Genomic DNA, 11,091 nt, shown 5'->3' on the forward strand with positions numbered 1-11,091 from the left:
ATCCAAATATATAATAATAATAATAATAATAATAATAATAATAATAACAATAATAATACATTAGACTTATATAGCGCTTTTCTAGACACTCAAAGACGCTTTACAAACTGAAAAGATCGAGTAGTAAAATATAGAGAAACCAATTCTGACAGTTCATCATTTTAAAGTCAGAGTAGTACTGTGGTCACATCAGGGAAACAATTGATATGTCTGAACCAACAAAATGGATGAATGCATACATGTACTATATGCTATTAGTCTCATTCCCGAATCTCCAGCTTTCCCTCTGTGATCCTCCAACTCCATAGTGGGCATCCGTCGGGGGCAGGGATGCAGCGAAGCCACGAGCCTGACTCCTCTATTTCCTGTTGGAAGGACACCAGCTTCCTGTCCAGAGTCTCCAGACTGAAGGCCTTGGCAGAAATCTTAATGTGAAACGTGAAACATAATGTAACAACATGCAGATAATCAGGTTTTTTTAAAGCCCACTCAGTGTATTTTATTTGACATATTTACTAATGGCATTACAATTGTCAAGTGAATCCTTCTTTAAATTGTATGACCAAAATATGATTTTGTTTTATTTAAGTTATACATTAATATATTAACAGATATTCATTTTAAGTAGTCATACTGAGAGTGAGGGTTTCTGTTCCCTACCACTTCCACCAGCATGACTAAATGCTAGCCCTGAGCCTAGCCAACGGACGCTCAAGAACGCAAATATGATTGATGCACCTCAGCAAGTCTCACATCCAAAAACCTGAACTATCCTTTCAGTGTAAAGCAAAAAGAGTCCCCTAAATAAAGAGAAATATTGTCAAGAAATGACATGATGGAAAGGACACACCTCTCCTCACCCATGAGCAAAATATTATTTTGCTAAAGTTGGTTGGCCTTAAACTGAGGACTGTGTGGTCTAATGAGATAAGAAATTGCAAAACATTAGATCATGAACCCTCAAGAACCAATATTTGATGATGACAAAATGATGTAATGCATTTTTAAATATTGCTGCTTCGGTTTGTACTTTAGGGTGACAAGAAACATCGAAAGTCTTTATTGGGTCTTAGTTGCCATAACACAGTGTTGGAACCACTCTATTAGGGAGATAGTCAGTAGATAGTCAAACAGAGGCACAGTGAAACCTTCCAGACCCATTTAACCCTTTAGAATGCCTGCTTGTTCAGTCATCAAAGATGGAAAAAGCAGAACAGACCCTGTCATCTATAATAACCTGGATTTAACTGACAGTGAAAGTAAAGATAGGTATTCATATTATTATTTGTTGAACTGCAATGCAGTTTGTGAACAAAATGCTTTCATGCAACCGCAGTCTTACCTGCTCACTGATCCCTATGGCAACGTGGCCCTCTTTCACCTGGCGGCGATCACGGATTCTCAGACATTCCCCGCCAATGTTCTCGATCCATATGTCAACACCTAGAATAAGCATTCACAGGACAGTGATTTTTTGACCAATCATACTTGACCTTAAATCCTTTGGATTAAGTAGCTACATACATGACACGTAAACCAGTCAAATACTTTGCTTGGGAGGAGCTGAAAAAAACTGAATTCTGTTTTTCCTTCAGGTTTCCTTAAATTTTCGTCAATGGTGCAAGCTAGCATAGGCAACAACTCTGCAAAATAGTACACCTGGTCAGATAATAATAATAACTTTTATTTGTATAGCACTTTTCCTGCAAACGTTCCAGCTCAAATGGTTGCTTGTTGTTATGTGCAGATGACGCACATAGCAACAAGCAACCATTCTACGGGCATATGGGGGGAGTGTTCTTGCAATGTAGCATCCAATGTAATTGCGAACAGATTCTCCAGCTCTGTCCAGTTCAACCCAAGCCAGAACAGCTAAAATAAAAAAATTAAAAATCCTCCAGACCTCCAAAAGAGTCGTGAGAACAGCATGATTTGGAGGTATGGCTATGCAAGACCAGGGATGACCAGCCGGTAGAAAAACATGTTATACCTCAGGAATAGAATGAAGTTGCCTATGAGGCTGCACTGATCTAGTTTGGGGATTTTCTCCTAATGGTTAGCAGGATTTGGGAGAGGGCAAACTGATCCTAGAGTGTAAACAGACGACCTCTATCTATCCAGAGAGCTCACTTACCCTCAAAGCAAAGGGATGGCGGCTGATTGGTGGAGGCCATCCATTCCAGGTTGAAGCTCTGTCCATCCGTCTGGCTGTTGTAGGAGGAGAAGACCCCGGAGCTGAGGTCATCAGACCCATGATCAGAGTCCTTTGGAGTAAACAGAGGTGTTGTTAAGTTTACATAATAGATACATTCTCAGATTCCTACCGATCACTTATCCCCCTATTTATATTTATATCCCCCCTATTTATGTCATTCTTGTTTTTTATTACAGTATCTTAGGACTGTGTTTGATTGTTAGCACCTAGGGGTTGCATTTAAATTTCGTTGTACATGTTACAATGACAATAAAGACCATTCATTACCTGCTAATATTATACTGTCTGGCCACACTCATACAGTAGAGTAAAGATAACACACTTCAGAGGGGTGATTACAATACGTGAGCTTAGAATTATAAGGTTCTATCTCCGTTTAGGGTAGTTCAGAGATATTAAGCGTCAAAGTTTTGACATTCCATTATGTTTTGTGAGATGGAACCTTTGTATTTTATGAATTACTAACTAAAACATTTCAACATTTTAAAAAATATTTATGTAAAAAACTAAATTTTGACAAAAATTGAGATAGAACCTTATAATTCTAACGTCACGAATACCTGCCCAGTGAGCAATAGACGTCTTTTCAACCTCGCGTCTAGAATATAAACCAATATAGACCAGCTATATTACGGCTATATTTTCTACTTATCTTAAATGCATGAAAACCGTTATTAAACCCCTCTAAACTGTCAGAATACGTCCCAGACGTCATGTAGTATGAGATTCCATGTAGTCTAGCATAGTTATTCATGCGGAAGTGGTGGTTTAAATTGCGTCTATACGTCGCTGTCCTTTAACCCAGATAAATGCGGTCTGTGTCTAAACCTGTTTTAGTCTAGCAGCACGTTGAGTTTAAATTAATACCCTAAACGCCTGTAGATTGCCAAAATATGTACCAGACCGTAATTTAGTCTGAGATTCCATGTAGTCTAGCATAGTTATTCATGCGGAAGTGGTGGTTTAAATTGCGTCTATACGTCGCTGTCCTTTAACCCAGATAGATGCTGTCTGTGTCTAAACCTGTTTTAGTCTAGCAGCACGTTGAGTTTAAATTAATACCCTAAACGCCTGTAGATTGTCAAAATATGTACCAGACCGTCATTTAGTCTGAGATTCCATGTAGTCTAGCATAGTTATTCATGCGGAAGTGGTGGTTTAAATTGCGTCTATACGTCGCTGTCCGGAGATAAATGCGGTCTGTGTCTAAACATATTTTCTACTTATCTCAAATGCATTAAAACCGTTATTAAACCCATTCTATTGTCCTTACGCTCTACTCTATGACTATGAGGCTGGGAAGACAAATCGGCAACACACTACATGAACTGAATTGAGATTATATAGAAAAATAGTCATAGTACCTGGTGTTGATGACTGCAGAGGAGAGTCTATCATTGTAGAGTCATCAGTGGCTTTTCAAACAAAGATCAAAGCACATGAACAACTTTAAACAGGAACAAGTAGCACAGAATGAGAGGAAAGACCAGTTATATTTTAAAAATACAAACGCATTGCTTACAGGCATATTCTTCTTTGTCCTTTTCTTTTAATTCAAAGAGGTCCATAGAAACTGATCGTTAAAAGGAAATATCGTTAAAATGTGCTTTCTTAAATACAAAAAACGTCACATAATAATCGCATTACGTTTTGCTACATGTAACCGGTTGGTTATTATTTCCAGTTTGCGGTTAATGTAATTTTGGTTAACAAATGCTTTCTTTCGCTACGATTGGAGACGGGTTACCACGTGACCATGGGACGTATTGAATTTCCCGGTTGGAACAGTGAAAAGTAGTATTTTTGGGATGTTTTGTACATTGGCACTACATTATTATTGTTAAAACACTATTCCGCTAATACCATTATTATTATATAGTGGAATGCCTATAGAAACTATTGTTGTGGTTAAACCGTGACCTACATTGACGTGCCAGAGAATGACTACCCTCCCTCGAAACCATCGCGGGTATCGCTTCTCGGCCTTTTGGCTAAGATCAAGTGTATCTGTTCTTATCAGTTTAATATCTGATACGTCCCCTACCCGGGGACGTTATATTAAATTGTTTTTTGGAGCAGGGCGATGGAATAGGGGCTTGCTCCGTCCACACCACCCATCGACCTGGTATTGCAGTACCTCCAGGAACATAATATTTCAACGGCATTTCAAGGTCTAAATATAGGCCAAATTGGAAATTGAAACAACGTCTATGTTTAGACGTTGAAATGCCGTTGAAACATAGACAGGGAAACAACGTCTATGTTTCAACGGCATTTCAACGTCTAAACATAGACGTTTTTTAAATTTCCAATTTGGCGGATATTTAGCCTCGATTTCGCCTAGACGTCTACGGGCCATTTAGACGTTGTTTAGACGTCTAATCAACGTAAAATTGCTCACTGGGTGCCAACCTAAGAGTTTGAGGTTGTTGGCTCTGAGGTAACTTGACTCTTATTTAAAATGCATGACAGTGGGCGTAATGCAAGATCTACCAGGACTCGACATTAACAGTTTGTTAATCCTAGAACATTCTGGGAACTTCCCACTGAAAACATTTTCAAGAACATTAGGGCATAATGTTCTAGCAATGTTGTCACTTAACATTTTAAGAAGGTTATCACACAACATTTTAAAAATGTTTTTAGAGAACATTATCCTAGAACATTCTGGGAACTTCCCACTGAAAACGTTTTCAAGAACATTAGGGCATAATGTTCTAGCAATGTTGTCACTTAACATTTTAAGAAGGTTATCACACAACATTGAAAAAATGTTTTTAGAGAACGTTATCCTAGAACATTCTGGGAACTTCCCGCTGAAAACATTACGAGAACATTCTAGGTAACATTCTTTGAACATTTTTAGAACCAAAAATTGCTAGCTGGGAATGTTCTTCCTTTGTTATCATGTAACATTGTGGGAACATTTTATAAAAGAACATTCTATAATCTGTTACCTAAACAATGTCCCCAAAACATCCTTGGAATGTTGCAGGTAAAACGTTCTTCCTTTGTTTACATATCACATTACAGGAACATTCTAGAAAAAACGTTTTGTGATCTGAGGCATCAATAACATCCTGAAAACATTATCGAATGTTGCTTTGAAAATGTCCTTCCTTTGTTATCATGTAACATTGTGGGAACATTTTATAAAATAACATTCTATAATCTGTTACCTAAACAATGTCCCCAAAACATCCTTGGAATGTTGCAGGTAAAACGTTCTTCCTTTGTTTACATATCACATTACAGGAACATTCTAGAAAAAACGTTTTGTGATCTGAGGCATCAATAACATCCTGAAAACATTATCCGAATGTTGCTTTGAAAATGTCCATTCTTTGTTATCATGTAACATTGTGGGAACATTTTATAAAAGAACATTCTATAATCTGTTACCTAAACAATGTCCCCAAAACATCCTCAGAATGTTGCACCTAAAACGTTCTTACTTTGTTAACATTTAACGTTATAGGAACATTATTTGAAATGGTAAACATCCTTAAAATGCTCTTTGAACATTAGATGAAAACGTTTTCTTTAAAACATTAGCAGAACTTGTAGGGAATGTTAGCCAATGTTGTGGGAACATTCCCTGCTAGCTGGGATATAAGTTGACAGTTTGTTGTTTTTGAGAAATGTGAATTGTACATTGAATTGAAAGTGAATATCTAATAGCTTGTTTTATTGAAAAAGAAAGTGATCACAAGTGTATGTCAGCAGATTTGTATATAAATAACCTTTCGCTTGATATCACCAGTCCTAGCCATCATTTCAGAAGGTAGACTGTGACTCGTAATGTTGTATGTATGTAATGTTAATAAATAATAGGCACAAACTGATTTTGCAAAAGGTCAAAACTATAGCTGCATTTACTTCCCTGTGTTTAAATGAGTCCTCTTGCTCTTCTATATTTGACCTACTCCACATATTCATAGCCTTATCGTAACATGTATTCTTACCACCAGCAGCAGCTAGTCAAAACCATATAATTTACTGCTTTTTATAAAGCAATAAAAGTAATATTGAGCAGAATTAAGTTCAGCCTACTGGTCCGGCCCTCCACAATAGTCCCGGTTTCTCATGTGGCCCATTGTGAAAATGTGTGTTGTGTTATACAGTAGAGCAATATTTGTGATTCATATACTCATATAATATTTGTTTCACTCCAACTGCAACCAAGACTGCTAAATACCAAAAATGTACAGATCTAGCATTTATGTTTTTGATAACTATTGTCATGAGTTAGAGTTGGGTGGACTTGAGTTTATCCACAGATCCAACATGGGCTAGCAGATGTTGTCCACTTGTACGTAATCCTGCAGAAGAGTCAGACACAAGCACAAGAAAGAAACTGCATTAAAGGTAGCATTCTCAGATTCCATCGTAAGAATGATTTAACCACAGAGGAGATGGTACCGTAGGTGGTGGGTGCACCATCAGAGGGTGTTTGAATTATAGCCACACTCACTTTGTCATCCTCCAGGGTGTTCTCCAGGACTCTGACAATGTCACTGAAGGAGGATCTCTGAGAGTAGGGCTCCATCCAGCAGTCACTTATCACCTGCCGCCTGGGAATAAGGAGATCCAGATATAGTACACACGCATGCAATAACATATACAAGCAATTAGATAGATAAGTGAAAATGAATGCTTGTACAGTACAGGTGCATCTAAAAAAAAATAGAATATCATGGAGTTAATTATTTAATTATTAGTCAAGTTAATTATTTTCCGTAATTTTATTCAAAAAGTGAAACTTTCATATATTCTAGATTCATTCAATTTGAAGTGAAATATTTCAAGCCTTTTTTGTTTTAATGTTGATGATTACGGCTTACAGCCCATGAAAATCTAAAATCCAGTATCCAATAATAGCTGAAGGCCGCTATCAAAGCAATCTTGGCTTCCCTAATACCTCAGCAGTGCCACAGGCTAATTGCCTCCATGCCACACCGCATTGATGCAGTAATTTGTGCAAAAGGAGCCCAGACCAAGTATTGAGTGCATAAATTAACATACTTTTTAGAAGGTCAACATTTCTGTTTTATAAATCCTTTTTTTGATTGGTCTTATGTCATATTCTAATATTTTGAGATACTGGATTTTTTTTTTTTACATTTTTCATGAGCTGTAAGCCATAATCATCAACACTGAAACAAAAAAGGCTTGAAATATTTCACTTTATGTGTAATACATCTAGAATAAAAGTTTTTGAATTAAATTACGGAAAAAATAATGAACTTTTCCATGATATACTATATATATATATATTTTAGATGCACCTGTATGTTTAAAGCTTTTCTGCTGCCTCTTGCATGGCTAAGGATTTTTTTTCGGATCCAAATAAACCTTCTACTCACATCTCTGGTCTACATGTCTCGGGAATTGAGTTCCTGTGTCCAGAGCAGACATGAGACCCCACCATGTCAGGAGTGGCCATGTTGGGATATGGTAAGGTCCCTAAACAGAGTTTTATCAAATCACTATTTACACAAATTTAATTTCAGGGATCTATTGAACATTGAGATTATCCTCCGTCTCACCAAACGTTTGCATCTCCCACAGCAGAATGCCAAAAGACCATACATCTCCTTTGAAACTATAGAAGCTGTTTCTGAAGTACTCTGGAGGATACCATCTCACAGGCACTCTTCCCTGTGTAAATAAAGAGGAGTCAGTATGAGACTCCTATGCAAAGCTCTTCTGTATATTAACCATGATGGTTATTTTATTCCTGTAAAGTGAGACTTGGGTAATGCACCTTAAATAGAGAACAATTTGATTCATACTATACTCTTCACAATAGTATGCCATTCTCTGTGTTTGGTGACAACATCCTTTTTCATTTTAATGACCGACATGGTACCTCATATCTTAGCATTTTGCTATTATAAGCTATGCACATAGCTATGTGACACAACAGGTGTCAGTGGTGGGAGTTAAGCCCACTGACTCTAAAAATAGTTATTACAACTCACCACAGAGACAGCAAAACAGATTATTTGTAACAAAGTATGTCAACAACATATTAGCATTTTGTGGACCTGTTAGGCTCTAACAGACTATTAGAACAAGTAGAGTTGTATAGGAATCCATGGGAACCAGTGAACCTCGGGGCCACTTAACTGTACATACTCTGCCTTTTGACAATAGAGGTCCATTGACTTACCAAGCGGTCACCTTTGTGGCTGCGGCGGCGGCTCTTTAGGTGGGTTTGGTTCTGGGCCAATCCAAACTCTGCCACCTTCACCTCTTGGGGGAACAGATTGACCATGATGTTCCGCAGGGCTAAGTCGCAGTGCACCACCTATAGGTCACACAGGGCCTAGTGAGTATTGATGGCAGCCTTATCATAACCTGTTTAGCTACTATACAGTGAAAACAACCAGTGGAAGTCTGGAGTCTACTTGAGTGTAGACATTGTACAATAAAACTGCTGCATTTGTAGTGGGGATCTATAGTGAAGTATTGAAATTGGACAAATTTGAAGATAGCGGATTATTGATTCCAATGTGGCTGTACCATTTTACGGTGCAGGTAACACATGGCATGGGCAATGTGGTATGCTGCTACAGTAAAGAGACTCTGCAGGTCTTTGTCCATGGACAGTCGGTCCTGATTGACTTGCAGGAAACTGCGCAACGTCCCATTGACCACAGACTCCAGAATCAAGACGTAAGGAGCTGGAGTCATGGAACATAAAGCACCACCACCACCACGGTCATCATCAACAACAACATCAGGGAGGGTATTAAATCATATGGTCACTGCAGGCCTGTAACAATAACAACAGGAAACCATTCATGTGACTCTCACCCTCAGTGATGTTCCAGTCCAGCAGTTGCAAGACATTCTTGTGGGTGTCCAACTTTCTCATTATGTTTACTTCTTTTGTTACCCTCTTGTGGCTAACCCCTGCAGAGCACAAACCACATTGGTCAACAGGCAGCACAGATTGCTAGATTATATTTGTAGATATGCCCCCTTTATGCATCTCAAACAGTGAACTCTGTGATTGATATCATGAATTAAACGGGCAATCTGTACTTGGTACATACATTGTTGGACTTAAATTAATGATATATAGCCATTGATTCTTAATTTAATAATAATTAATTAATAATAATTTTGCCATTTAGCAGACGCTTTTATCCAAAGCGACTTACAATTACAAATTACAGGGACATTCCCCCTGGAGTAACTGAGGGCTAAGTGCCTTACCCAAGGGCACACTAGTAGTGGTGTGGCTTCAGGCGGGATTTGAACTCACAACCTTGAACTCACAACCTTCCGATCCCAAGTCCAACTCACTATCCACTAGACCACCACTACCCCCATTTATAAACTAGATTCTTGAAGAATATAGTTTATAAATGCCTCATATATCTTAATTCAACTGTTTTACCCCATCCAAACCCAAAATATACACTTGTTTGGTAAACAATGCAATTGTAAACTCATTCTGTATAGCTTCAAAACATGGTTAGAACTAGAACTGTCTCATGGATGGTCAGTCCTTGCATCCATAGCTGTATATGAAATTGAGAGTGGTCATTTTCTCCCCCCCCCCCCATGCCTCACTTTGTTGTTTAAATTACAGACTGCACCTTTAAGGTATATGTTGCAGTGTTTGACTGGCACTGATCATGACTGTGTCAGAGCATCTGGTAGATGTGGCCTTACCCTCTTTGGTCATCTTGCAGGTGACAACAATGTGGCCCTTGCAGGTGCCATGCATCATCCTGGCCTTGTGGTACACTCCTTCCCTCCCTGCTTTGATGAGTTGCTCGAGACCCAGCCCAGACTTGTTGAAAGAGGGAGCCTGGGAAATGCAGTCTAGGCTGTTACCAAATAACATCTCAAAATTCTAAAAGGAAGAATATTCTGACACTATAGTACTACTGTAAAGTCCAGTAAAGTTCCAAAGTGAGTTTACCATTTGTACCCTCCAGAGGGACCCAGAGGCTGGTTTGGCTGTCTGTCTGTGCAGCAGAGAGGCTGAGCTGGTGTCTTGTGACTGTTGTCCCAGAGTGACAGGGACCAGTTCTAATGTGGGGCGAATTCTAACAAGCCGATCAGATGCAGGATCCCGGACTGATCGGCCCTCACCTTGCAGATCTCGAATGGTGTGAATCAAAGTGCGTTTTCTGCTCAGGGAATGTCGCATGTTAGCGATACAGCAAGGAATAATTGCACTAGTTTTAGATATAGTACTATAGGATAATAAGATACAAATTAACAGTTTGACAAGAGTACATTGGAAAAGCTTCTAGACTTACTTCCTCTCACATATAATTGCCAGTAAAGTAATCGTGGTGACAGACAATACTGAGAAACCGATTAGAATGTAGAATGTCTTGTTCAGTGTGCAACCATCTGTGAAAGAGTGTTTACCAGTCACACGATTAGACCTTGAGAGACAATCATCAATAAGCATTGTCATTCTTTATCATTGTCATTCTTTGTCATTGTCATTCTATTCCAACTCACCTATAGAGGATTTATTATAATCATTTGTTCCAGGTGAAGATAGGTTTCCTGTGTGGTTGCCTGTAGCATTCACATACGTCATTGTTGTGTTGAGAGTGACTATGATGAATAAAACAAAGTATCAAACTACATGGTAAAATGAAAGGAGTAGCTCAAAAGTACAAAACATTGAGCTAAATTGATAATGGAACTTCTTGGTTCTGTAAACTCAGTAGGCCTACATATAATTGTTAAACCATATACAGTACTGGACTTTACTAACAGTTTTATCTAATAAATATTATATATTAATAATATACGGTCATACGAAAGCCTGAAAAAGGGTATAGAAAGGACATCTTACCCAAGTCGCCCATGTTCATGCGATATCTATTTTACCA

Source organism: Nansenia antarctica (assembly GCF_963989245.1).
Source record: "Nansenia antarctica genome assembly, chromosome: 4".
In the NCBI taxonomy this organism is placed as follows: domain Eukaryota; kingdom Metazoa; phylum Chordata; class Actinopteri; order Argentiniformes; family Microstomatidae; genus Nansenia; species Nansenia antarctica.